General features: G+C 36.8%; 1 protein-coding gene across 2 annotated transcripts in view; it reads right to left on the bottom strand.

Moving 5' to 3' along the window:
* Positions 1 to 27,147, bottom strand: part of CHRM3 (cholinergic receptor muscarinic 3) — a 255,601-nt gene that overhangs the window by 170,471 nt on the left and 57,983 nt on the right. The window contains exons 1-2 of one of the 2 annotated variants that reach the window (XM_048936919.1): positions 19,966 to 20,063; positions 4,208 to 4,320 (exon numbers count right to left, since the gene is read on the bottom strand). The gene's annotated coding sequence lies outside the window, so the exon portion shown is untranslated. Of the gene's footprint in view, positions 1 to 4,207; positions 4,321 to 19,965; positions 20,064 to 27,147 lie in introns of those variants that run through there. The other variant, XM_048936918.1, reaches the window with a different exon arrangement.

Genomic DNA, 27,147 nt, shown 5'->3' with positions numbered 1-27,147 from the left:
AGTTCATTTAAAACCAAATCTTATGGTCATGTTATGAGGACACAAGTTGTATCTTAAGGAAATAAAAAAGAAAAATGATGCACTGATCTGTTATGATATAACATTATTAGTTAAGATTCCCTACTAACAGGAAATCCCTAACAGAGTGCAAACCAACAGCAATACCTCCTGTGTTACTGAGCTTTGCCTTAACCAATAACCAACTTTGAGGAGAGTTTCTCCATAGTTTTTGAAGCTTCTGTGGCAAAAGTTATCCAGGAGTCTTGACACATGGTAGACACAGTATTTGTTTGATAATGAAGTACAGAAGGAAAGGAAAAGGAAGGGAAACTAACTATTTGAATGTTCAGACACAGCAAAAAACCTGGTTCAAATTCACCTGGACCAGAAATTTTCAAGACAAATGCTGACACTTAGTCATCTGTTTCTGTTTATTTGCTGCAGGCATCACATAGCAGACTGTGTCTCAGCAGGGTTGTGATTACTTCCATAAATAATGCATGCTTCATTTTGATTCATTTTGTGTACCTGTTATGCCATTTACTCTGGCATCCAGAGGAAGCCCGTGATGTGTTCAGAAAGCCCAGCTACCAGTTAGCATAGCAGAAAGGATAGATCCAGATTCAGTGTAGGCATCTATGTGAGAACAGGTGGAGTAACACCCTAACAAAAAATTAATCTATTGAACAATGAATGTTCACAATAAGAAAGCAATGGGAATAACAAAGAAAGGATTGGTTTTCATACTTACTGGCCATGATTTACACTGAAATAAAACACCTTACTTCAGTTACAACACTGAACTGCATTGAGCCGTCAGCAAAGAGGCTGAAACTAGAGTTCAGCAGTATAAACATCCAACACCCAATTGATCCATTACTTAGTATTGGTCTAAGGAGTTTCTGAATGTGATTTTTGACAGAGATTGTTTTGAGCTAAGAAGGGTACCTGAAATTGAGATCCAGGGCTCGACCTTCTCCAAGTTTTGTCTTTTTTTGTGATAATCTGGTGTGTGGGTTTTCTGGATTTTTGTTTCTTTGCTTGCTTTTAAAATCTGATTATATAGTTCTAACACCACCAAGCAATTGTTGATGTTATCCTTAGAAGTTGTTGTCTACACTGTGTAACACTCCAAAATATAGCTTGTAAGTACTCAGGCTTTGGGATACCCAGTGCAGTCCTTTAATTGAGCTTTCTAGGCTTTTTTTTTTTTCAGTTGCCTTCCAAATAATGAGATCATATACTTAAAATTCTTCAGTTATTCTTGTAACTTAACATATGGTCTCACCCACTTATCTTGTTTGTAGATGTTCTGACCTTTAATGTTTTATATATCCTCATTTTGATTATCATAAATGTCTCCTAAACAGCAGCTAGCATCTGCTCTTTACAGCTTTTTTTTTTTTGTCATTCTGTGCTGACTTTACATATTCATAATCAAACAAAAACAAAAAACAAAAAAAAAAAGCCTTCAAATATTAAAACACTATATGAAGTTTCATATTTTGTTTGATTTTGTCTGTTCTTAATCTCAGCGGAGCTGGCTGTACTTTTCATCCCCAGAGACATGCCAAAATTGTTATCAGCTGGTTTAAATCAAAATGAAGATACAGTGTGTGCTCTAATTGTAAATTTTACATTTCCAGTACTCCTTGTAAGACATTCCAACTCCCTTTCATGTAACTTCCTGCATTTTAGCACACCCTCTAAAAGGCTGACACCATCAGCTCAACACATCTTTCTCTAATAGGTTTCCCTGGTCTAACTAAAGGAGTATGAGATTTGGGAGCAAACTGGTACTGTTACAATGATTATAAATTACTATTTTACAGATTCTGTATGTCCATTCCTATTGTGAATCTTCCTACTTCTGTAGGGTTTGAGTTCAGCAAATAAGACCCATCTAGTCTCAAGATAACATTCCTGCTTCAGTGGTAGGAAAACATCCTCCAGAATTTGCATCGTGTAGTAACATTCAGTCTACTTCCTTATGTCCACATTAAATTAAATCCAGTGAAAGAGAAGCCTTGAGCTAAGTTTCTGGATTATTGAGAATCTGTACTTCGTGCTGAGAGGGCATGATAGTGAGGGGGAGATGAATATGCCTTTCTCACACCTGTCCTCTTTGCTTGAAGGGTACAACTGATGAATAGACTGCCATAGCAAGAAGTTTTTTCTTGTGTGGGTTTTGGTGTTTTTTTTTGTTGTTGTTGTTGTTGTTGTTGTTGTTGTTGTTTTAAATCATATGCACAACATACAATGACATTTCCTAAACAAGAATTTAAAATATGACTTTTTTTTTTTAGTTTGGTCACGAAGGAAACACTGTAGACTATATTCTGTTCTCACGTGGGTGGACACAGAGAATAATTTCAGTAAAATGTGGTGCAGCAGATCTCTGTAATAGGAGACAAAATCCTGCAGTGTTAACACATACAGAGTAGACACCCTTTTCTCTGTTTAAAGAGGTTAGTCCTTCCACTAGACCTGTCACAAAGCCCTTATTTCACCATGAATCAGTGCACATTCAGGATGCAAAAACAGGCTCAGAAATGCATGGCACGCTGCTGATAAGGAAGAGGAGAAAAGAAAAGGTCAAGTCTTTGAAGCAAATCAGCTAATTCTGCAAATAAAAAGCCTGGTTAGGGAACAATGCAGGACTCAATGAATACCCGGGGAACTGCCTCACAGAATCAACAGGTACTAGATAAAACCATCAAACAGCATCACATTTTTCCAATAATTTGCCAGTGGAAACAAGTGAGGTGATGTTTTCTTTGCTATTTATCTGGTTCTCTGGTATCAGATCTGTCTGGTTTAGGCATGTCATTTGAAATTTAAAGCCAGGTTGACACTGGTAAGAGAGGTAGATGAAAGGTGTCCTCCAAAGGATGAAAAAAGCGTGCTATACCTCTGGCCATTTCGCTGTGTAAATAACTTACTTCCACCAAAAATAACAGTAATGAATTTTGCTGGCAAATATCCCTATCCATTTATACAGGATATTTAAACATGTCTTTCCATTATCAAGTGCAAACACATCTTTGGAAACTGTACTGCTTCTATGTTACTTCATTACAGTACTTAAGCACATAATAAGAATGGCTTTGACTAATTCCATTGTTTTGTCTTTTCTATTCTCACTGCTTTCATCTCTGATATTTTTTTTTTTCTCTTGCATATTTCTAAGGACTCAGAAATCTAGAACAGGAGTTGAAATAAAAAATACTTTTCATGCTGGCTTGTCAGACCTTTTCTTGCAACTTGTACTCTACACATAAGGTAACAAACTTTTACATATAGTTTTTAACAGTAGCTAATCAATAATCTATTTCATAAAATTTGGTATCAACCACAAATAAACTGCTGTAAGAGCCAGGTTAAAATCCTTTATTATAAAGGAGAAGGACAAGACCATAAGAATTTTAACTTCAAATGACTGACCTAATATTTGGGCAGGATTCTGGGCTGCTATTTTATGGTGTATTGAAGAACAGTCAGTGAAACATTGTGATATCCAAATTTGGTTTGTCAGTGTTAAATTTTTGTTTAGCCAAATGAACAGTTTGCTTTGGATCTTTGGATCACACTATTGCATGTCTGGACTCTGTGGAAAGCATAAATGGAAGTTTTCTTGTACGATGCAAAGCCTTGTTTTTAACATTATTAACACTACTCATGGATACTACAAGCGGAATAATTGTAGGCATAAAGTATAGACAATACAAAGACAAAAGTGAAAACTCCTCTAAATATTTTCTCCAACATATTTTTCCTATGTTTTTAATTATATTTCTAACAATGTTGCTTTTCTTTTTCCCCTTAAATACAAAAAATACATTGTGATATGTCTGATACTAAAAAAAAAGCATTTGGCTTGAATCTATTTTGACCTAAAATATTAAACACTGAGATAAAAATGCTTTCAATCTGAAAGGAGAAACAGCAATTCAAGGTGTGTATAAAGATTTGCATAGCTCCAAAGTCATCTAAAGAGAGAGGCAATTTTTGCAAGTTGATTTTATAAAAATCCTTGAACAGCTTAAGAACTGATTTCTATGCATAAGTTAAATTAACAATGCTAGGCTAATCCAAATAAAAACAGTGTGAGCACCATCCAATGCAGTTTATTGTAAGATTTTAGTTCCTTCTCTGAAGTAAATAAAAAAGGTATTTATCGACTATGCAATACAAGAACAAAACTCACCATGAACAAGGAAGAGGAAATGTATATATCATGTTTCAGATGACTGTAGATCATCCGGCCTGTAGCTGGATATACCACACACCACTGAAAGATTTTGCCATAACGATCAAGATCTAAAAAAGACAAAAACACAAAAGATAATAAGACAAAGAAATAATAAAAACTAATAATTCCTTATTTAAAACACAATTTTAACTTTCATTGCTCTTTAAAACATACTATTAAGGAAAGTTCGAAAAATCTTGTTTCATACTATCATCATCTAGCAAGAATTTATTTTATAACAGCTGTAATGCACTTTGTTTAGTTAGTTCATCTGCAGTTCTTTTGAAGGTTTTGTAGCTTTCAAACTCTTCAAGATTCAGAGTCTTTGTTAATTTTTGTTTTGTGATAATCATTTTATGTACTTTTACTCAAATTTCACCAGGGCTAATTACTAAATAAAAAAAAATACTGAATCATTCTTTCGTGCTACCTCCACACTCCAAGAAATGTTGCAGAAATGCTGATTCAACAAAACATTTGACAAATTTGAGAAGATACATTTCTGCTCAGAGTGAAAAGGGATGGTAGAGGTCTACATTTTGAAGAATCTCATTTTGGCATTTTCAGTTTTCAGTATTTTCTGGCAGAAGAATCTTTATTTCAAATTAGAAGTTAAAATAAAGTTATGACTAAAGTGAACATGTTATCAGAACACAGTGGCTGGCCTTTCACAAATCACTTTGAAACCATGGGAGTCCCAAATATGTTTTTAATCAGACACAGAATAAAACTTCAGAGGTTTGTTTCAGGTGAGGTTTTACACTTTCCATGGAACTGTGTAGATCTTAAATGTTATCAAATTGATTTTCTTTTCACATTTAAAGAGAAAAGCTCAACTTAAATGAATATAATTTTCTGACTGTTTTCCGGAAATTGTTTGCAACCACATCTTACATCTTTTGTCCTTTACAAGTAAATTCTGTTGATTCAAGAAACTGCATGAGCCTTCCAAATACTTAATCTTCTGTCCTGCCTTCTCAAAAAATCTGTTATAAAGACTGAAGTAAGGACTTAGCCAAGTCAAATACAAATTTATTAAAATTGGATGAGTAGCAAATGTCATCACACAATTTTTCTAGAACTAAATATTCTTATCCAGAATTATTGAACAGCGGAAATCATTTTTTAACTGACAAAAATATGGGAATATTTTATCACCGTGGAGACTTCTGTGAAATTTAAAACAAACATGCTTAGAAAAAGACATTCCAGTCAATAACAACCATTTTTAATATGTATGTTCCTCTAAATAAATACTTTCCTATTACTTCCCATTCCTATAAATACTTTCCTATTAATTCTCTTTCAAAAGGATAAAACTACATATTTTCAAACATGATTGGACTTTGTGCAGATGCTCAGCAACTCTGTAGCAGATCCTACACCAGACTTCTTACTGTTCCTGCTTCTTGCATCCCTGCTGTCTTTTCAGCACAAGAGAATAGGAGTTGGGGAATACTTTATTTTCAAGTCAGGTCTTTCTCCTCCAGCCAATCACCCCTTGGCTACAGACCCAGCAGTGCTGGCATTAAGGACAGAGCAGCACAGGATTAGGCAGGCACATAGGAAAGTCAGACATCTTAACCTGACTCTGCGGCTATGGATATGCACTCATAATATGCCCTTGTTGAGAAGTATTTTATCTGCAGAGACAGCATCTCAGTGTTTGCTGTAGTATTTTTAATGCAGTATTAAAAATTGTCCGCTTTATTACAACACGCCAATGAATTACGCAATACAAATTTCTAAAATTTACACTTAATTAGGGCAATTACGTTCAAATAAAATGTTAAAAAAAATGTTAAAAAAAATGATATGGTCATTTGGGATCTTTTAAAAGATCTTATTTCACATAGAGTCTTCAAGAACCAATAGTTTTAGAATATTCTTTTCTCATAAGGTGTTCAGATAAAGACATCTACTTGCATCATTTAAATGACTTGTTTTTCACCATTCCTAACTCTGAATATAAGAAAAAGTACCAGCCTGGCTTTGCCAAGACAAAATAGACAATCAAGTAACTAGATTTTCCCCTCCAGGGTAACATCTCTTGAACAGGATTAGACTTCAGTTAATTATAAAATCAAAACAAACAAAACATTGTAAAAAATGTGGAGAATTTTTCACTCTCTATTCTCTCCCTTAAAATATATGAAATTCATGCGATGACTCCAAAAGATTTGTTGTTGTTTTTCTTTTCAATGTACACCAGCATATACTGTCCTTTCCACCACAGCAGCACTTTCCCCAGAATTTTCACAAAGTTCATCTAATGCTTCTTTGCAATGTGAGAAGTTGTAGGACACAAAAAGCAGTCAATGAGTACAATGAACACAGCCTGGCCAGGTAAACTTTATTTTCTGAATAACTCTACTTTCTCTAATTACACCACTGAAAATAGTGGAAAACTCACATTTTGGCCTGTGGTATTTTGAACGCCATGTCTTAAGAAAGAAAAACGAACTCTGCAAGGATGAACACTGTTGTGGGTTTTTTCTTGTTTTTTTTGTTTTTTTTTTTTTGTTTTTTTTTTTTTTGTTTATTTGCTTGTTGGGTTTTTTTTTTATTATTTATTTATTTATTTATTGAGTACACATAAGAACAAATAAGGCAATATACCCAACAGAGGCTTTTTCTAAGTATTTTTGAAAGTTATTAAACTCTCAATTTCTCTCCTGCAGCAGTCTGGACTATCTTACAACAATAATATTTTAAGTGTTTTTTAAAAAAAAGGAAACAAAGACCAAAATATTAAAAATACTAACAGCTACAAATCTGCTCATAGCAGCTAGTCTTGGTCTGTTGCCAGCATGCAAGTGGCATGGTGGGATGGTGAGAGGCTATTCCTGCCCTGCTAAATGCAAACACATAGCTGGAGGTGTACCCACAGCCAGGTGGAAGACCATGAACCTTGCACATCAGCATCACAAAGGGACAGTGCAACCAGCCCCAGGATTGAACAAGGAGTAGTTCAGCGGCACAGTGGGCAGCACACACTGAGCACACAGGTTTTAAGGTCAGAGAAGCAAGAAAGGACACAGTTTACAACGATGAGATAACTTTGGGTTCGCTTTAGACCATGCCTATGCCTCATTGCCATCTCCACAAAAGCACTACTAAAAAAGGGCAATTTTTTCAGTATCTGAAGTAACTACATAAGCATCCAGATGGAACATGAATTAGCAATTGATTCCACTAACTGGAAAAGTTGTTTTCAAGGATATGATAATAACTGACAGTAGTTTGCAGACCATCGTTCTCTATCAAATTCTGTCCTGTCATTCCAATCAGGGTAAGTTTATTTTCTAACAAGCATCCCACACTGAAAACTAATCAGAAGTCAGAGCTATTTCAAATGTATTTCACAGCATGTGAAAGGTGATTCTTGGAAAGCTAATTGCAAATGCTCAGCTGACACTGAGAATGTTCCTGAATCTCTCACGTTCCCTTCAACCAGGCTCTGCAGGCCTGCTCCCTTGCTGCTCACCTATACATTAAATGACAGCCTCGGGAACAAAGCACGCAGCCCTCCAAAATATGTATTTGCTTGTTACATTCATCAGTTTTCACTCATCAAAATGTATTTTACATGCATGCAACACTGATTCTGAGCACAGTTCTTTCCTTTTCAAAATCAAACCATGGCCACTACTTGGAAGCATTAAGAAAAAAATAAAAAACCCCAAGGTCTCACCACCTCTACACGGTGCTAATCAGGACCCACCATGTAAACATCTGTAATAAACACGTGTAAACAAATGCTAAGGAACTTTCATGATAAATGCTTGATGTTCAGCTCGTTTTAAATCAGTGATGGTGTTCAAATTGATTGCTATGTATACAATTTTCCTTATCTGCATGAAAATCTCTTGTTAGGTTTCATTACGCCAAGATTTGCGTTGATGGCAGGCTAAATGCCAACTGATTATGATAACACACTGAAGAATAACAATATATTAATTGTGTACAGCAGGAAGAGAAACTGGATGCATCTGTCCCTTTATAATGAACTAAACTGGATCATATCCAGATGACTGAACATTTTGGCCCCTAGCAACTCATGTAACTGTTGTTTTAATCAATCTTCGGTTTATGTTATGAATATGTAATATTTTAGAACTGTGGAGTTGCCTATTATTGCTTGAAAGTATCAAGTTTGTTTTAACAGTGAGACCTTATAACCACAATGGCTAATGAGTGCTGATAAAGTGCTTTTTAGTCCTTATACAAATGCTATTAGTTACTGACCTATTTTCAAAGTGTAACCAATCAAGTTCAATCCAAAAAAAAATCAGCTCCTCAGAGGCCAAAGAATATGACTTTCCATTAAAATGCTATTTTCCAAAAAGAATAAATGTCCAAAAAGTAAATGTAATTAAGCTGTACTAGGAGCACAGTTAATTAAAAGTATATCTGGCAGCATGCTTTGTTCAAAAAAAAAAAAAAAAAAAAATCTCAATTTTCACAAGGATTTGGCTGATACTAGTTTTTCAAACAATGGATTTTCAATTCTGACTCAGGAGGAAAGGGCCAAACACCTGTGATCTCTGGACAGCGAGCAATGCTTATAGTAGAGAAAATTAAACTGAGGAACACAAGTTACATTTCCTTTGCACATCCTTTATTGCTTTTTACACAGCAATCCCCTACTATACTTCAACCTCATTCAGTAATAGCAATGAATTTAAGACTTAAATGCTGATACATATAAAAATTATTAATATTTTATTTCAAAATAAGAATGATTGCATGAACAGCATCAGTTTGGCTTGAAGTTGAGGTAGGAAGGTAGGTAACAGTCACTAGCGGTATCTTATTTCTGCCAAGTATTTATTAGAAGTATTAAGATTAACAATTTTCTCTTAATTTCCTTAATCTTAATTTCAAACCATGGTTTGCATCTGCATTTAGGCTATTTATTTGTCATCGGCATGAAGGCTCAATGCTGTGCTAACATTTGTCTGCATGGCTTTTAAGCTCTTTGTTGAAAAAATACCTGTTTTCCTGCTGTAAAAGCACAGAATAGCAGAGTGACTACTGTCATTTCATATGGGCAGATGCTTAATATCACCTCTTACATGGGGGTGGATGAGAATAAACCATGCATTTATCATCTGAGCATCATTTTGAATTGCTGTGCAATTTTTAAAAGTCTTTCCTCCTAAATCAATGCATGAACTTCCCTTGTCACTCACTCTTTTTCATTAGCAGAGCATCAAGCAAAGAAATAGGGCTAATGTATTTCCTGTGAGGGAGCTCTGTTCTGAGCAAATATGTAATGCAAATGTGACATTCGGTCTTCAGTGCTGCCATGAACATTCCTTTCTGTGACCTACAGGTGCTGCAAGGCTGATTTTCACAGCAGTATTCAGTCTCCAACTGAGTCCCTGCCAAAGGAGGTCAGGAACAACTGTGATCTGTACCTGTCAACTACTTATTTCTTTTTTCTCTTTTCCCCTCTTTCTCTCCTAAATGAAAAGTTTCAGACCTATTTTCCACCTTGCAGAAAATGGTTATGTTGGCACCCCTCCCTCTTTGAATATTCTTAATGCATCAGTGGCAAAAAGGAGATGCCACCTGCCAAGGACTCCGCTTCTCAACACAGTAAAATTCTGTAAACAGCCACTGATACTGCAAATCAAATAGTTATGGCTTCATATTCCATGAACCAAACAATAGCTGGGGGAAGCAGATGCTCCTGCACAACCTATTTTTCCATACTATCATTTCCTCACCTTTTGCCATTAGGTTAGGAATAAATCAAGGGAGTAAGGAACAAAGTCAGAACTGATGGTATAACAGGTAGTCTATCATAGAATCACCAAGGATAGAAAAGACCTACAAGATCGTCCAGCCCAATGATCCACCAATCACCAATAGTTCTCACTAAACCATGTCCCTCAAAGCAACACATAAAGGTTCCTTGAATGCCTCCAGGGCTGGTGACTCCACCACCTCTCTGGGCAGCGCATTCCAGCACCTGACCACTCTTTCTGAAACACACCATTTTCTAATATCCAACCTGAATCTCCCCTGAATGAATGCCTGCTGAATAGCTACTAACCCTTTAATGAATTGGTGTTAATTAATTAATTAATTATGCCAGCTATATCATCACTTGTAGAAAAAAAATAACAAATCTTCAAATACTACATACAATGTAATAAAACCTGCCAGAGAGAAATGAAGTTGGAACAGCTTCATGGCACCTCAACACAAACCATTATAAGCAATGGGGAGATGGATCAGCAGAGAGGCAGTAGCACAGGGTCTGGTTTTATTCCCCTTAGAAGTGTCATTCTTTCTCCCTACTGGCATGCAATGTGGTGCTGCAGATGCCTACTGCATATACTACCTGGGATTAAAAATATGAGAACAGTCCTTGTTTCTTGAGAGCAAAGAAAGAATTTAAGAGGTGGGTGAAAGAAAGCTGCAGTTTCAGAGCCTGCAGGATACAGTCTCACTATATAAGGTAATTTAAGCTGTCAATAACTGGCCATTTTGCAGTGCACACAATGAGGTTAGTGACAACCTTATAAATAGAACTCATGGCCTTCATATTAGTTGCATTAGCTGTCTTCATCTGGCAACTATTGACGTAATGTGTTTGTCTAGAGTTCATTATGATTTCCCTCACTGTGATGTATATAGGCTCCAAAGGCCCTAGCTTTGAGGCCTTGGAGCTTTCACACTATTTTCTTCTGACAGATGCAGTTGTGAAATGTCAAAGATTCTCCCCTCCTCCATTAAACGTATAAGAAGAAAAAATAAAAAGAAATAGTAGCACTTCAGAATGGAGAGTGATTTCACATCTGCACATTCTAAAGTGAAGAAAACTCACTAGAAGACGTAACAACGTAAGTTATTGCAAAATCGGAAAGATTTTGCAGATATATGGACTTGAGAATTATTGGTAAGACAAACTTCTTTTTCTTTTCTCTTCTTAGCCTGATCTAATGGGTGCCAACCTACTCACAGCAGGGGGGTTGGAACTAGATGATAGTTAACGACCCTTCCAGCCCCAAGCCATTCTATGATTCTGTGGTAATTTTCTGAGTCATACAAGAAAGATAAACACATTCCTAAGACTTCACATCTTGCTCTGCTGCCTGACCATAAACCGGTACTGAGCTCAGCATCAGTGCTGCTTTCTTATTAAATCATACCACCAGCTAAAACACAGTCAGTGTCTGTGTGCTTACAAGAGTCAGGCATCAGTCAAAAACCCTCCAGGGACCTCATGGTTACAGGTTCAAGCCAGAAAAATACAGGCATTTCTAAAAAGGATGCAACAGAGCGCATTATAGAAAAAACAACATATAAAATTCAGTTGGGAAGAAGTTGAAAAGCAATGGTACTCATTTCCCCTATTCTAGAAATCACAAAGATGAGGTATCAAACAGTGGAAGCATTGCTTTCTCCTCAAAGTTGCATTTCACAAGACACTTTATAGAGCGGCAGGCTTGTGGAAAGGGAAGGCCAGAAGCTCAAAATAGGAAATACATGGGCTAGGACAACAATTAACTGTCTCTCAGGGAAGGAAGACAAAGAGCTCATTTAACAAAACATTGTTGCTGAGGGATGAAAAGACAATGGAGATACCAGAGGCACAGACCACAAGTTTCTTCTATCTGCTAGAAGAATTACATTGGAAGTAAGATCCTGAGAGTACAAAGGAAGTAACAAGAGATGGTAACAAAGAATGGTTAGAAAATTTGAGTACATTTATTTTCCTGCATGTTGTGGTTTAGCCCAATTGACAGCTCAGCACCACCCAACCTTTTTCTCACTTCCCCATTCTCCCAGTGGAATGGGGGACAGAACTGGGATGAAAAAAAAGAACTCACAGGTCAAGGAAAAAAACATACACTAAGACAGAAAGGGAAGAGAGAAATAACAGTAATGAAAATAATACATATATTTATCAAACAAGTTATGCACAAACCAGTTTACCACCTACTAACCAATGCCCAACCAATCAGTAGCAGTTCCCCACTGGACAACTACCCTCAGTTTCATGAAGTTATTTTACATGATGCCATATGGTGCAGAATGAACCTTTGGCCAGTTCAGGTCAGCTGTCTTGGTTCTGCCCCCTCCCAAATCTGTGTGCCCCCAGTGTGCCCCCCCGACAGGACAGTGTGAGAAGCTGAAAATCTGAAATGCTCTTGGCTTTGTACAGCACCACTCAGTAACAGCTAAAATATCACTTTTTTATCAGTATTACTTTTCTCCCAAAGCCAAAATAAAGCACCGTACCTGACACTATGAAAAAAAATAAAAAATCAGCTCTGTCCCAGATGAAACCAAAACATTGAAAATAGTACAGCAAAATGCCTAAAGAACAAATACTTTGCTACGAAATGTAACATGCAAGAAATTCAAATAGCTTTGCGGTAAATGGAGAATGTCCATCAGTTCACAATATATGCAACCCTCTAAATTGCTGAGCATATTAGTTCAGCAGATGCCTTCTGTTATTAAGACATAAGTACACACTATACAAGCCCTATATAGTCAAATCGTATCACTGATTTTATAGAAGGTGATAAAACACAATTTTTAAGATCTATTCTTCTTACTGTTTTAGTATAATCCTTATTCTAAATTAACCCCAGGAAACAATAAAAATCAGCAAACTTTTCCCACACAACTGATGCCGTTTCCCTGACTAAGATGCTGTCAGCAAAATCTGAATGCTCTTCTACATCCCTCTTTGTCTGTGTGGCTAGGAAGACACAAAGCTATTACAGTGTCTTGGAAGGTTCTTTTTCGGGAAATAAGAAGAGATGGGCAGTATTTTTTCTACTAATTCGATATAAACAAATAAGATAAAGAATTCTGATACTACAGGATGTTCTGTACTTTGTTATGTGGTAGATTTATTAGTAATAATTATGAAAGTAAGTTACAACCAAAAATCATTAAAGTGAGATTAAAGGCTTATGCTAAACCTATAAAAGCTATGACCTAAAGAGTAACCTTCAGATATTAAAAAAGCTTCCAAAAAACAAGGCAAGAACATGCTATATATGGAGAAATAATCACACTGCAAACTTTAGGACAATGTCTGAAGAGTCATACGATCTATTTAATTGGAATAAGAATTGGAAATGCAAATGAAAAACAGTTTTCAGAACCTGATAGACTTCAGAACACCCTTCTTTAAAATACTCTATGCCAATATCTTTTTTTTGTAGATAAAACAGGTATAAATGCTTGTGCTTCAAAAAGAGCAATATTTGTAGAGTTATAGAAAAAGGACAACTCAATCTCTCTTCTCAATATCTGATTTGTCAATACAAACATTTCGACTATTGGTTGCTATTACACTTGACTTCTGCTGCTTTCAAAGACTCAGAGACTACATTTTGGCTATTGCAAATTTCTACTCTGGAGAATATCCAGTACCTCCTGGACTCAAAACGTGGCAAAGTAGGTAGACATCATGACATTCTACATTCAGATGCTACAAAAAAGGCCTAGTAAAAGCTAAATTACAAAACTGAAATAGATGTTTTCAGCATAGGTCAGATGGAATTTGACAGCTTATTTTCTGAATTGATTTTCCCATTTTCTATCAGATATGTGCCAACAGGATGCACAAAATGGAAAGTTGTTTTTTTTTTTTCTTTCTGTTTACATGCTTTTCAACTTCCCCCCCCTCCCCTCCCCCACTATATGCTACAAGTACAAGCAAGGCCATTTTCTTCCAGCATTCCTGCCTGTGCCACCTCACAGCAAGGTGAGACCAGGGTTCTCCTATTGAGCTCTCTCAGCATCTTCAGTCAAGGCCAACCAAGCCCAAGCTCTTCTGGGGGCTTCTTGGCAAGCATACAACTCAGCAATTCCTACACTTTCTAGTCCCCCAGCCTATGCTCTTTATTCTGGCCAGGAGTGGATGAGATAAATTTGGAGGGAAATTTCAGCTGGGTCTGCTTGAAAATACAAGCAGTGCTGTTCTGAGTACAGAAGCCTTACACCTGTTGTGTTGGGAAGTTTGCATAGCAAAGGGCTTTAATGCTACATTTGAATGGTAAGCACTGCTAAGTATCCCCAGTGCAAATCAGTGTGCCTCTGAAACAGGGAACTGATGAAGATGAGCACAAACATACGGCACAAGTAGTGAAGGAGAAGAACACAAGCACTTGTCCTTTACCAATTGACTCCTCAGAAAGGAGAACGATTTTAAGGCTGGCGAAGACTAATCTCTACACTGTATTTATCTCAAATCCCATAATAAAACAATTAGAATAATTCAATAAAACATCATCAACAAAAGATGCTTTGATTAAAACACAATACTCTTGTGCAGTCACAACTTTCTCCCTTCATCTTTATTATTCGTGATCATTATCTCATACTACCCACAAAGCCGTGTAACTTTATAACTGTTCTTTATACAACATAACAGGATAATTGTATACCTAATAAATCCTACAAGTACAAAACCTAATCCTGCATTGCAACAGCTTTCAGAAGGGTACGGGAAAACAAATAGATACAATTGTTTCATCCTGCTGGAATACAAACAAATATTTTATTAAAGAAATACATTCTATATTTATTTGTTTTTAAAAGAGATTACAGTGAAAAAGTGACTTATATTCCATGCAGGTACCATCCAGAGCATGTGCTGTCAACAGCAATTCAACTGTGTGTCCTCTGAACTTGCAACTTCACAGTGACTCCAAGTAGGAGGTATATACTACATATATACCATATATATATATATACCGTATGTATATATATATACACCATATATATATACACTACATATATATATACATATATACATATATATACACACACACACACATATATATACGTGTATATATATACCATATACATATATATGGTATATACTACTATACCAAGTAGTGAGGTATACACTATTGCTCTAAACAGCCATTTCACAAAGGTGCTTAATTATATTCCTGAATCAGTTCTAAGCATATAACATGTTTTGTTTTTGTTTTTGTTTTTGTTTTTTTTAAGGATTAGAAGATTTAAAAAAAACTAGTTTGAAATTTGAACATACAAAGCAAGTTTGCATGTATGTTTCCAAAGAGCAAACTCTAAGGGATGATGGGATAAAGGCAGAAGTCTTTTATTTAGATTTGTATTTTGTTGTTTCCATCTCTAAGAAAAAGCAGGTCTTCCATTAAAACAAACAAAGCAAAACAAAACAAACAAAAAAACCTCTACAAAAATATAGTTTCATTTTCAATACAATTTCACTACTACTGTTTTTTTTTTTCTTAATAGAAAGATAATAATCTTCCAATATGTCCTTCACAGAGAGTTTTTCATACTTGAAGCCTATTTGTTTCTTTATTTGCTTACAAAAATATATATAATTAAGTAAGCTGCAGGAAATCAACATTTCAAATACCAATGCATTTCATACAGTACATCAGTAACACAAAAATAGTATTATTATATAGAAAAAGGGCATCAAGTTTAACCCTGTTCTCCAGTTTAAATAATTAGAAGCATATATTTGAAATTCCTAAAATCCTCTTAAGTAGCTGTAAAACAGTCCTCACTGTAGTATCAGACTCAAGGTCAGTAACACAGAAGTAAATGTCAGACATTTAAGATAATTGAAAAATCACATTCTGCTTGTTAGGCTTTCAAAATCAGGTGGATGAGAACATATAAGAAGTAATTAGAATAAAATAAACCTTTTTGACATGATTGCTGCCTTAAAATAATAATTTGGCTATAACTATAAAAAGAAAAAAAAACAGGATTCTTCTTTAGAATTAGAAGATATTAAGATAGTAAACTTCTCCATTGCACTAAAAACCTCATATAAACAGATAATACAGAAAAAAACATGGAAGCCAAATACTGCACACTGCCTTTAAAAAAAACCATTTGTTTTTGAAGCAAATTATCCATGAATTAATGAAAACAATGAGGTGCTCAGCGATCCTGAACAAAGCTAGTGGAGAAGTACATGCAAAAATGTAACAACCTAAGGATTGTCTCAGAAACTGGCTTCTACAGATAAAACATCTTGGAGGGGAAAAAAGAAAAAGAAAAAAAAAAAAGAGAAGAGGGAAGATGAAAAATACTCATTAATTGGAGTTTGGCTTCAGTAAATCCCAATAAAATTAATAAAGATCTTTACTACCTATATCAATAACTACAGTGATACAAGGCCAGTCTCAGAAAGTGAGATTGTAAACACACTATCTTTTTCCTCCAAGTAAAAAAAAAAAAGGGGGGGGGCTTTCTCAGGCTTTACTCCCTTTTGACAGGCAGCTGAATATTTTAAATGGTGACCATGATAAGTCAACAAACCTTAATTACTACCTCTTTCCAGGCTAAGCAAACTATTTTTGTAATAGATTTTGTTTCTACAGTTGTCTAAGGCAGTAATTATATGATTTTAATCCTGTATTGAAGAATTAGTACTGAAGTCCACTTTGTACATTCAGCCAAAATAAAGATTTTCTTGCCCAGTGACCTGAACACATTTCATTATTCCAAAGATTTGAACATTCTCCTTTAGAAACCAGAGCATAAGCCACTGAAGTGAGATAGCTGAAGACTTTCTGTTAAGAAATAGAATCAAAGAATTGTTTGAGTTAGAAGGGGCCTTTAAAAGTTATCTAGTTCTGGGTCATCTTCCTAAAAATGGGTGCTATATTGCCTTTTTTTTCAGTCACAAGGGACTTCACCTGACCAACACCACCATGACTTTTTAAATACCATTGAAAATGACTTGGCAACTACATCAGCCAGTTCCCTCAGGACTCTGGGATGCATCTCATTGGGACACACAGATTTACAGAAAGATGTTCAGGTTCTCCAGGTGGTCGCTAACCTGATCTTCCCATACAGTCCGAGGGCATTGTTGTACCGTTGCCCACTTCTTAACCATTCCCTATAAGGAAGCATAAAGAACAGTTGCCAGTGAAGTCTGGGGCAAAAAAGGTTGTGGAGTACTTCAGTCTTTTTCTGTTCTCAACAACCTTCTGTATTGCTCACTTAGACAGTACACCTTCTTGGACTTTCTTTTTCCTGTTGATATACCTAAAGAAGCTATGTTCTTCTTCATGCCCCTTGCCAAATCCAGTTTCAGCTGTGCATTGGTCTTCCTGACCCATCCCTACACAGCCTAGCAGCATTCTTATACTCCTCCCAAATTATCTGTCCCTGCTTCAACAGCCTGTGCATCTTCTTGGTCTCTCCAGTTTGATCAGCAGTTTGAGTTTCAGCCATGCCAGACTCTTGCCTTCTTTCTCTGACTTCCTACACCTGGGGATGGAGATATCATATGCCCTAGGGAAAGTTTCCTTAAAAACCTGACAGCTCTGCTGACTAACTCCCTGAAGAGATGGGATTTAGCTTTCCTAAAGTAAAGTTTCTTGATTTTACTCTTTGCTTGTCTGATATCCCTCAGGAGTGTTGAGAGATACTTCATCACTGCATGATCACTACAGCCCAGGAAGCCTCTAATACTGATGTCATCAATCAGTTCACTCATACTGGATATCAACAGGTCCATCACTGCATCTTCTTGTTAGGGCTGTCTATCATCTGGCTCAGGAAGTTAACCTCAGTTTGTTCCGGGAGCCTCCTTGATTGCCTACATCTTACCATGCTACCTTTCCAGCAGATGTCAAGAGGGTTGAAGGCCCCAGAAAGATGAAAGCATTCAATCCTGTCTCCTTTAACTGAAGGAGAATCTTACACACTGTACTTACTTTTAAATATCTTTTAATAAACTATATTCTATGTTCTCTATATTATAGGAGTTTTTCTTCCAGTACAATTTATGTTTTAAAATAAACAAACACTTTTATCCTTTTTATCTTCTTAGTTTTCTTCTGTTTGAAGCATTTTTAAACACATCATCTTTCTGCAAAGCTGAAGGAGTACAGGGGTGCTTCACTGCTTCAGAAAAAGGCCCAGTGAGATCAGAGTTGTTTCCAAAAGCAAATGTCCAGGTATGTTCCCTAGGCACACCCATTTCCCCAGCCTCCTTCCACTTGACAAAACTACTGAGCCACGTGTCTTCTGTGTATTGCATCATCTCAATCTCCTGAAATCTCCTTATAACTTTCCTCTCTATCTCAAATGAACAAATTTAATACCAGCTAAGCCTTTTCTTTTTTTTTTTTTTTTTTTTTAAATCAGCTACAATGAAATCACAACCATGCAAAAAGAAGAAATTTCCTCTCTATAGATAGTTGCCTCCTTCCTTGTTTTCAAGGAAAACACTCAAAAAAAGTAAAGCAGCTGAAAGTCTCAAAGACATGAGATTTCTACAAGTTTCAGATGAATTCATAGCAGAAATAGGAATCAGTAATGAAAGAATGCCCAAACAGAAAGTGCAAGGAAAGCAACTCCAACTTTAAGTTACTGGCACCAGGCACACCTGTAGCTCAGGAGACTTCTGTCTGCAAAGAGAGGAAACAAAATGAATAGTAAACAGCAGGAGAATTATTGGGCAAAACAGGGAGAAGAACCAGAACCAAAAAATTTCCCACGAGTCTGTAAAACAGATGTGACCAGAGACATAAGGAACAATTTATATGTTTGGGATAGGAAGATGCAGACAGCTTAAAACAGAAACACAAATCTATATGAATTAAGACTGTACAGGAAGGGTGAGATTCACAAGGGCCTGGTGTTTTCATGGGAGGCAGAATTGCTCTGTGTAGAAGTTCTGCAGGAATGGAGCAATACAGGGGAATCTAGATGGAGCGGGGTTGGCTGGCAGTATCCAATAGCAAAATCATTACTGAATTCATTAGCAATTCATTACTGAAGAATTTATTTCAACTTTTCCAAGGTTTTTCTATGCATTCGAGAAGTAACTTTTTTTTTTTTTTTTTTTTTTTTTTAATCTAAAAATGACTACAACACAAAAATAGTTGCAAATCCACGACAATTTTTCACATTTTGTATCACTGGTAAACCATCAACTAACCTTCCCATTTTCAAGGTATTGCATACAACCTGTACTACATCTCATTTTGCAAGAAATAAAGTACTGTATCATCAGTATGGTGGAAGAAAGCAAAGTTAGAAAGCAAAGTTAACTAGGCGGCTCATAGCTATTACTGCTCATAGGACTGTCTCTTGGACCTCTCAATACGCTGCTGAATACATACATTATCAGAGTTCCATCACAGGTATGCGCTCAAAAACACACAGAGAGGGTTAGAGAAATACAAAAAAGTAAAAGGCAAACCACCAGTTAGCATGCTGCAGCAGCTTGACTGAAATTCACAGAAATCTCCTTAACTTCTCAGAGCTGATAGCTGCTTGAGTCACAGGCTACCAGGCTGGGATCCTGAAGATTCACATCCTCAAGGAAAGCAGCAGAAAATTCTAGGAGAGAGAGCTAAAGGACCAGGAAGCAGCTATGGAGTAAGAGAGGAGGTACAAAAGGAAAGGCCACAACCAACATCTAATCAGATTTTGTGTGTTTACCTCCACTGATCTCTGAATTAAGGAAAGCAAAAGAAGATGCACACTTCAGAATACAGGGGAAAGGAGGAGGCCTGCAGGAACTTTATCTGGACAGTGTCTGGGTGCCTGGTATAAATTTTCACTAAAGAAACAGAATTTTTCACACTGGTAGCTGCTCTGCAGCAGCTATCATGGAAGGCAGAAATGACTTCAAGCTCTTGAGATCAACAGCTCAGTACTCACAGGGTATTTGAGGGGAGCGCTGCCAAGGCACTGACCTCCAACAAAGCTGTGAGTGTGTGAATCAGAGATGTTCAGCATAATCCCCTCGTAAAATCTGATGGTGAGTCACCAGGCACAAATAGCTTCCTGCTCGCTCTGCAAACAAGGAAGAGGCAGGAAAGAGCTGAATGAATGAATAAACGGTTTGTATATTTCTTTTCTCCGAAACGCGGGCTCCGAAGGGCACGCAGATGGAGGAAAGGCAGGAGTGGTATGAATGCAGTGGTTCCGCATGGATATTTGCACATTGAAAAGGGTAGAGGAATGGGAAAGGGACAGAGAGAAAGAATTAAAAAAAAAAAATAAAAATGTGACTCCAGTCAGGAAATGTAATGCCTTCTTATGAGAGGCTGATTCACAGACATTTTGAGGTTAAGCATTGCTCATCATTCATGGACATGAAAGAGTAATGTCTGCTGTCTCCAGTGAAGAATCTTTTTCCCTAAAAGATAAATATTCTCTAAAGCACAATTCTGTAGTAAAGATGACATTTTTTCAGAGGTTAATTATTGCAACTATTCTGGAATCTAAGACAAAACTATTTAAATGACAATTCATATCATAGGGGGCTGTATGCAACTATGGCTAGGCAGACGTCAAGGTGTACACATTTGTACATCATTAGCAAAAAAAACCATGATGCTTATGTCATTTGTACTTCCTAAAAGGAAAGAATCAAGGACATCCAGAAAGTCCTTATACTTCAAGATGTGAAAAAGGTCTAGCAAGCACCCACATCCAAAGACACCTTCATCACTATGTGAGAAAGCGAGTACTTTGAAGACTGTAGAACTGACTTTTCCCTATGAATAATTACACTGAAAATTTTCCTCAGGAGTTGTGCCAGGAAGCTGTACAATTTTGTCAGAAATCTGCTAACATCTCACAGGTAGTTTGCTTATTTTTCAGTTCATTGCTTGGCTAGAGACAAGTAAATTAAATCAGGAAGTGTTACACCCTTGAAATCACCTGATTATCCCAGAATAGTGTCAGGAAAAGATCTGACACTATTTTAAAAATAGCAATGTCAGCAGATAAGGTTGTGATGATTGTACCTGACTGACTTTCATTAGTAAGATGATCCATTCCTTGCTTCATTGTACCATTCCTGAAAGGCCTTGGAAAAGTTCCTTTATTTCTTTGCATTCCAACTCAGAGGACTCATCTGTGTGACAGGTTATCAAGATATAGGAATAATATTAATACAACAGCCAATCAAGTCACATATAGACTCAGATTCATCAACTATCCTACAGCTAAAAGGGGATTTGAATTTTTTAAAATATGTATTTTGACTTCTAAGTTAAAGGTAGAAGTTTAGAATAAAATTTTAAAATGTTTAGTTACTGCTTCCTGCTGTAAGCATCTTCATCAGTTCTGAAGCATTTACAACAATTTGGCACATAGCCAATAGGGGCAAAAAACTAACATTTTCCTTTTTCAATTGTCAAAAAGCAATTCTTCTCTGGGTTATCATTTTCTGGGAACAGCCAGTTTTACTAATCACAGATGTCTACAGAAAGCTCATTTGGCTATTTAGAATTCCCTTGTGCAGCATAAAAAGCAATTAAAATAAAACTTGGTGTTAAGATGTCTTTATCTCATCAAAAGCATGGATGACTCACTCCTGCTTTATTACTTTGATGTCCAACTAGAATAAACTAGGTTTAGGACAACAGAAAGAATGAATGGAAATGAATGAAAAAGCGTGCACAGTGAAGGGAATTGTAGGCACCTACCTACTTCCAAGCAAAAATGCACGTCTCTTCTAGAGACACAGGAAGACTTCATGTATGCAATCACTTTTAAATTACCAAGTTCTGGCTAGAAAGCCACAGGAAAGAGACAATTCCAGGGTTTTCTATAACCAAAAGCAATGAAGTTGTTTTGTTTTATTCTGATGCAGGAGTTTCCAGTGTTGCCAGGTGCTTTTGTATAACCATAGCCATTGATGCTGGAGAAGCTGAAGTCCCAGATAAGAACCCTAAACAGAACTAAGAGGCAAAAATCCTTATTTTGCAAACAAAACCAATTTGAATTTGGGAACAAGTTTATTCTGTGAATCTATGTCTCTGCCTACCAAGGACAGAGATACGCAAAGATGAATACAGTCTTCCAGATGCCAGATGTGACAATCCACAATTATTTTTAAAAAAGAAAAAGAGAAGACTCTCTTGATTCCCAAAGGAAAATAAATCTAAATATTTTTCTCATTTGCTAAAAATTCCCCTTATCATATATGTTGCTCCACTACCTGCCTATTTTTGCTCTGTATACAGTTAAAAAGTAGTGGTTTTCTCTCATTATTGAAAGTATCTACAGTCATTTTGAAAGTATCAACAGTCATTAATACTGTTTGATGTACAGTTATCAGTAGTACACAAGACAGAATATTCAGGCTTACAAACACCGGACAACAAGTGAACCTTTATTTTTAAGGTTCAGTGATTCATTTCATATCTATTTTATTTTGAACTGCAGAAAGCTTTTCTTCTTTCATCCCTGTCTTTTTCCCTTATCTTACCTAGTAATTCTTTCTGCATAGATTTATTCCAGCAGACATTTCCATGCTGTAGTATGAAAATATTATTAATAAGAAAAGAATCTAAGCTTGTCAAAAATTTTCTAACTATTCTAATGACAAGCATAAATCCAGCCATTCCACAGTCATCCAAACTTATTCTTTGAACTTCTAACCATTTAATAATGAACGATGTCAATATCTCATGCAACAGAAATGACTTGCTCCCTGGAAGACACAAGCTGAAGTCAGAAATCAGGGTTATTTCTCAAAGACCTATAAATTACTTTGCAATTTCTGAAAACCTTCAGGAGTGAAACTTACGTAGGGGTTGAGAAATAAATACCCAGTGACTTTCTTGACATTCCCTTACCAATGCATGGCAAACATGCTGAGGGAGGGAAGCTTTTCCTGTGAAAGTCATCCAAACTGCATCAAACTGTCCTTTGAAATTCTTCCCTGTTTGTACTTTCTTTCATAGCGCACATTACTGAGGCATAGGGTTACCAGGGAACTAAACAAAAGGTGCTGTGACAACACACTGCTCAGTTTACTCAAAGCACACAGTATCCCTCAGGATTAATATGGTTAATTGTTGCTGTAGCTGTCACCAGCAAAGACAATGCACTTGGCATGTGGTTGGATTTGATCCTTGTGGTTGGACTTGACCCTGAAGATGTTTTCTAAACCAGATGATTCTATAACTCAGGAAGTACATAAATTTTAAATACACAGACAAGGTGAGCAAAGTCAGTGTAAAAGTGCTCGTTAAACAGAGACAGAAGCACATGTATTCAGAAAAAGAGTGCTGTATGCCTTCTGTCACAAGTGCACAAGTGACACTAGGTAGAAGCATAACAAACTATCCAATACAGACTCACTCATGAGCTCTTCCCCTACCATGGAGTAGAAAGTGCCATCACTCCAAGTTACAGATGGATAGGAACAGGGCCAATTTCTGGAGGGTGGTGTTTCAGTTGTCAACTTGCAGTGATTGAGCACTGCCCCAGAGCCTACTCGGACAGTACAGTGACCCTGACTGTTGGGCATCCTTTCTCAAATAACAGTATGGATGTTCCCCATCTCCTTGTAAAACCAACTGCAATTTTGTTTTTACAATTTTTTTTTTAAATCATCTGTTAAATATATTGTTGCAATGTATTTGAAAACCTTGATTTTCTTATGTTAACATCACCTCAAAACACGCTTGGCATTTGCTCATTTTATATGACCAGACAAACTCAGTCCATCAAATATGCTAAAGCTATGCCTTCCCCTTTTGCCAGGTAATTTTGGAACACCAAATCAAAATTTCATCCAAATCAAAATGCACACTCTGGTTTAACCTGGCAGGCCACTAAGCACCACAGCCTTTTACTCCTTCACTCAGTGAGATGAGGGGGAGAACTGGAAGCAAAATAGAGTTTGTCAGTTGAGATTACAAACTATTCAGTAAGAAAGGAAAGGAGAAGAGAAAAAAAAAAAAAGCAATTATAACAAAATAATATATGTAGATTGCTCTGAAGGTAATTCTTCCCATTTATTTCCATAGAAACTACAAGAGACTTGAAGAACACAATAACACTGTTTGATAGAAAAAAATCTCAGTTACGAAACAATGGTTTTCAACATAGTCACCACTATTAGTTAATTTGCATGGAAGAGCTGATGAAGACACTTCATTTCTGTGGTGTGACAGCTGTGCACGAAGGTCCAGAACATAACTTGGCTTCCACTGTCACCACAGCTGAAAAATACACCACACATTCCTCGCTGTGCTAACATCTACTCTTTGGTCTCCACAATCGTTCAGCTGCATTGATGAATATCAATGGGTACAATGTTTTCCACATGGAGGAATTCTATTCCAAATCTTTGCTTCATACACACTTCAATGTCAGGCACTATTCTATCAGATTGTCTGTCCACTGCCATCTGTTGCATGGCAAAAAATGCAATGGAATATTGGTGGGAAGGTTCCAACCTCCAAGCACCAACATCCACCTCTGATGTCATGGGGCAACGTAATATATTAGAAGGCACTGCTTTCAGAGCAGTCCTTGTATAAATCCGCATTGAAATTTGCCACTGGCTAACCCACCCACCAACAATACAACTTCTTGCTGACTGATGATCCAGTAGCAGCACAATATCTCACAACCCACTGACTGACATCCAGTTAGTCTCCAAGAAGTGGGCCAACTCCAGCTTTGTGGCCTTCTGCAGGATTCCACATGATATGGAATCATAGAATCATAGAATCACAAGGCTGGAAATGACCTATAAGATCATCTAATCCAACCGTCTTCTCATTACCACTGCTACCACAAGCACTAAACCGTATCTCGCAGCTCCTCATCCAGACACCTCTTGAACACTGCCAGGGATGGCAATTCCAGGAACTCTCTGGGCAGCCATTCCACTGTCTGACCACTCTCTGAGAGAAAAAGCTTTTCCTCATGTCTAACCTAAACCTCCTCTGATACAACTTGCGGCCATTTCCCCAAGTCCTGTTCGTTGCCTGGGTGAAGAGGCCAAAACCGTCTTCACCCCAACCTCCCTTCACGAAGTTGTAGAATGCAATGAGGTCTCCCCTGAGCCTCCTCTTCTCCAGACTAAACAATCCTTAAACAATTTGGAAGGGGAATAAGCCCTTCAGGCCCATTTTCTTGGCTCCACCCCAACCCCTCACCCTGCCAACATGCCATAACAGCTGCATTTATTTCCTGCTGAGCAGCCCCAGACGTACATCCATCACACAGGATCAACTGAAAAATTGGTGAACTAGTAACACTGTCTCAGCTGAAACTAGGACAGTGCTGGAGGAATAGGAAAAAATTCTTCTAAGAGGTATAATTCCAGAAAAAAAGGCACATGACACAATAATTCCCAACACATGTTTATACTGACATTGTCTGTTCCTGATGTGGATATTTGCGTGTTAGGATCTTGGAGAAAACTCAAATCCTTAAGTCACACAAGCCCACAAGTGAGCAAAACCACATCCCAAAGAAGATTCATAAAGCTGACCTGGACAGGAGCACACTGACTGAATATGCTGAAGCTAATAGGAATTTTTAAAGTCTTACAGTCTACTGGAAAATGTTCTTGTAGTCACATCTGGATGATAAATGTTTCTCAGAAGATCCAGAATGCCCACTTGCAAACCAGGGAAAAGAGAAACTCATTGCACAGAGCTGGATTTCACTGACACTGTGTAGCTGGGCCAGCACGCTGTGTGGTGTTGTGCCAATCCAGTGATGGGGGAGGAAGGAGAGAAGGCGCCCATCTTGTCTTCTGTCAAGACAAAATGGAGGCTTTCCATTTCTTTCATTATTGGAACAAAACCACAGTTGTAAAAGTGCTTTCCTAAACTTGATACTTTACGTTTTCAACAAGCTCCAGTAATAGCCCATTACCATGTTTTTAACACTAGTCAGTTCCAATCATCTGGAAGCCATACATCACATGAGACGTATGCCTTGAAATGGCAAGGCTGCTGATTCATTTCTAATCCACGACACTGGGAATTCACATCCTCTCTTAACGGTAGCTCATCCCCCTTTTTCTCCTTCCTTGCACTTTCTAAATAAGCTTAAATTAATTCTCCATTTGGTATGTGTTGAGGATAACAAAGAAGCATTTTTCAGTTGCTCTTATAAATCATAGGGAAAGAGAAATGCTTGATCCATCTTCTTATGGACTTCTTTCACACAGACATGGAAACTAAACATTCATTGGTAAATTGACTGCTCAAGTTGTGTGTAATTCACAACTAACACTAACAAAGAAGGCTGAACATGTACATCACTTCTCAACCAGTATAAATTGGTGGAAAACAAGCACCAGTTTCCACCTTCCAATTTCAGATAAAAAGTAAATTTTATTTTAGGATAGTTTAAAAGAATACACTTACTACACCTATAATTTTAAATGATAGTAATTACAACAATTATAACTATTATGCTTATGTATACAATTGTGAAGTTAATAAACAAAACCAACAACTTAATTCTTTTTAGAGCTCTTTGCCATGTAGAGGGAATACCTCAAAGCTGAGCAGTAGGACAATGCAGTAAGAATCAAAAGGTAAGCATCTAACAAGAAAAAGTAATTTAGAAAATGAATTTTAAAAAGATCAAAGCTTAAAAAAAAAAATAAAAACACAATTCATTGTGTTTTCTGCTTTAGCTGCCTTGAAAACGATTATAAACCAGATTTAAGATTTCAAGCCTTTTATAATCCAGTTCATGTAAATACCTTGTGTAGGAAAGAGAATGGGATAAACTGCACTGGTACAGATCTGAAATTGGTTTCATTTCCTCTGAGAAGAAACCAGCTCATGCTTGTCAAAACCAGGTACAGAATCACCAAGCACTAAGCAGGGACCAATAGGGAATTTGTATTAAACCACATCAGTGATCAGAAACAAACACTCATGTATACAAAGCCTCAGATAGATAAAAACACTAACACACTGAAGCATAGCAAAATTATTTTTTCATGAGAATGAGGCGAATGCTAAAGCCATGAAAGAAATAATAATATTCTTTTGTTTCTTTAAGAAACTTATTTACATAAAATCAATTAGGTTCATTATTTTCTTTTAGTTACATCTAAAGAGGAGCTAGATGCCTGGCCCTGCATCCATTGAGAA

Source organism: Lagopus muta, chromosome 2, assembly GCF_023343835.1.
Source record: "Lagopus muta isolate bLagMut1 chromosome 2, bLagMut1 primary, whole genome shotgun sequence".
Taxonomy (NCBI): Eukaryota; Metazoa; Chordata; class Aves; order Galliformes; family Phasianidae; genus Lagopus; species Lagopus muta.
Note: the sequence above shows the minus strand (reverse complement) of the source record. Positions and strands in the feature narration are given on the sequence as shown.